This window comes from Scomber scombrus, chromosome 1, assembly GCF_963691925.1.
Source record: "Scomber scombrus chromosome 1, fScoSco1.1, whole genome shotgun sequence".
NCBI classification, from domain to species: Eukaryota; Metazoa; Chordata; class Actinopteri; order Scombriformes; family Scombridae; genus Scomber; species Scomber scombrus.
The window spans coordinates 29,311,970-29,315,096 of record NC_084970.1 but is presented as its reverse complement, the minus strand read 5'-3'; positions in this window follow the sequence as shown (position 1 = coordinate 29,315,096).

Here is a 3,127-nt window from a genome sequence, read left to right as displayed (position 1 = left end):
AAAATAACACAAGCACCAATGATTCATTGCAACTTCAAGCCAAATAGATCAATGACCACAGGGCCCTCTGGAGTCTGACTTTTTAAATAGTTATCTTTTAATTATGACTTAATTGTTTTATAGAAGTATTTTCACCTTATGAGACTGATTTCTTCAACAACAGCTCAAAAATGTAAAATCCCTATAATGTGTGGGGGGAAAAACTAATACTGTCAGAATGTCTTTTATTTATTAATGTCTTACTGTTTATTAATAATGTATTATTTTGAATGATCATTATAGGATAAAGGTGATAACTCAGAACTACTTATTATTTGTAGTGACCCCTCCCTCTAAGGAGTCAAGTGGCCCCAATTCATGCCAGCAAAATTTTTCAGCTCTTATATATATAAATATATAAGATTACTGAGTGACTGGAGCCATTAATAGGCAGATGACAGTCAGTTTAGCAAGTTTTACCTCTGCGTCTTCTGTTCGATTATTGACTAGTTGATTTAGAGCTGCAACGATTAGTCGATTAACTGGTTGATTGACATCACAAGGAGAAGAAAGAAACTGAAGAAATTAATCTGCACTTATTTTGCTAATTGATTAATTATTTTTCAAGCAAAAATGCCAAATATTCTCTAATGTGAGGATGCGCTGCTTTTCTTTATCATTTCTAACAGTACCTTGAACACCTTCAGGTTTTAGACTATTGATCAGACAAAACGAGCATACTGAATACATCACCGTGGGCTCAGAGAAATTATAAATGGCGTTTCCTCCTCTATTTTTTATTAGAATTGAGAAAAAAATCTGGAGATTAATCAATGAATAAGATCATCGTCAATTGCTGCCCTAAACCAATCAATTACACTGATTAAAAATGAAATTGCAGGAAAAAACTTTTCAAATGTAAAATCAAAGCATTATAGAAATAATTATTTCATGTTTTTCTCTCTGCTGAATAATCTGTCAAGAAATGTAGCTACATCCCGATCTATGAATATAGCCTGTAGTCTATCTCTTGGTACACTGATGCAAACATTAAAGATTCAAGCACCAGCTTCACTTTCTGCAGTGAGAGTTCAGGTATTGAGTTTTTAACAGAGAGACTGTTAAAAAAAAGAAGCCTTTTACACCCAGGGACAGATCCAGTATGTATATGCTACAGTAAAATCAATATAAACCTTAAGAAGCTTGAGCTCACTGTTGAACACTGCTACAATGGTGGGTCATATTAGGTTCAACGCCAATCAGCAGCATTTGTCAGCCATGATTCACTGAGCTGTGTGTTTTTTCTTTTTAAAGCAACACGATGCAACTTACAGACTTCCAAATATGGCTGAATCATCTGAGGCCACTGCAGTACACTTACTGCATAATTATTCCAGATATAAAAAAATCAGTTTAAAAATATGTAAAACAAAAACACAAAAGAAGAGAAGCGACATTACATGATGAAAATGATGCATATAAATGATGCTAAATGCCAAATATCCCACCTTTGAAACTGTCATCTTTAATTATGAGTACTCATAAAATAATATAAACAAAATACATTAGACTTCACTTCAGAATTGCAAAACCTTCGTATTTCTGCATCTCTTTGATGTTAAACCTCCTTTTTCCATTTGCACAATCGGCCCACTTGAAACATCCTTTTTCTGACACGCCTGACTCTCACTCTCAACACTTCCTCTTCTGTGATTGGTTCAAGTGGAACAAGAGTCATCAATTAAGGATAAGTGACTTTTACATAGAGTCATATCGTCATCAGTGTAACCCATGACAACCGTGCTCCTTCAGTGCACTTCCTGTGTGATGTTCACTGACCTGACTCTGCTGGCTGCTATCCTCTGACTGCAGTTACCATGAGGGTGGCGGTAGTGTGGGAGCAGGCAGTATCTGTCCTGGCCAGGGGCCTCGTCGGCAGGCAGGGCCTTAGGGCTGGCTGCGTAGATAGTGCATCCCATGAACACCTCCTGGAAGTCAACCTTAGTGTCCTACAGCGAGCAGAGAAGAGCCGTCCTCAAGGTATCCTTCCTGTGCCTGCGCGGCCTGTCCTGTCCTGTCCTGATGCCAGCCAGCTGCTCTCTGCTAAAGCCATTGGATCAGCACATTGCTATCTTAACCCCTCCTTCCCCCTGAATCTCTCCTCCACCCAACCTCGTTCTCTCTCTCTCTCTGTCGGCCCTCCTCCCTCTCTCTCTCTCGAGCTGAGAGCAGAGAGGATAATCAGATTTCACATTTACACTCAACAAAATCATCCCCAGCGTAATCACTCCCTGTCACTGATGTTGCATTATGCTAATGCACACAGCGTACTTTCAGTTCAGGAGCATTAAGGGCAGTTTAAAAATAACCTGACGGCCGGATGCGAGTGAATGACAATGCAGGAGGAGATAAAGTTTTGACAAAGTGTCCGTTTAGTGATGTGCTGAAGAGTGAATGGTTGACAGCTGGTGAAACATATGGCCCGGGCTACAACTCAGGATTATTTCCTCCATGGATTAATCTGTAGATTATTGTGCAGTTGCAAAACATTGATGAATATACCACAAATATCCGAGGCAACACACTAAAGTTGCTCATTTTGTCTGATCAACAGTCAAAATCACTGGGTTTTTTTGTTAACAGTGATACAGAGCCCCCCAAAAGAGTGCAGATACTAAGAATCTCTAAAATGTCAATATTTTACATTTTTGCCTGATAAATGTAAATGATCAACTCTGCTTACCATCTACTTATTTTAGACCTTTATGCTGCCTTACACTGAAACCTTAACATATACACTACCGGTCAAAAGTTTTAGAACACCCCAATTTTTCCAGTTTTTTATTGAAATTCAAGCAGTTCAAGTCCAATGAATAGCTTGAAATGGTACAAAGGTAAGTGGTGAACTGCCAGAGGTTAAAAAAAAAGGTACGGTTACCCAAAACTGAAAATTATACAAAAACTTAAAAATGTAGGTCTTTCCTACAGAGAAATTGCAAAGAAAGTCAAGGTGTCAGTGAGTAGTTTCCTTCAAAAAGCACTCAGAAACTGGGGGAAACTCTGAAAGGAAGAGGTCTGGCAGAACCAAAGCCACAACAGAGTCAGAAGACAAGTTTCTGAGAGTCAACAGCTTGCGTGATAGGCGGCT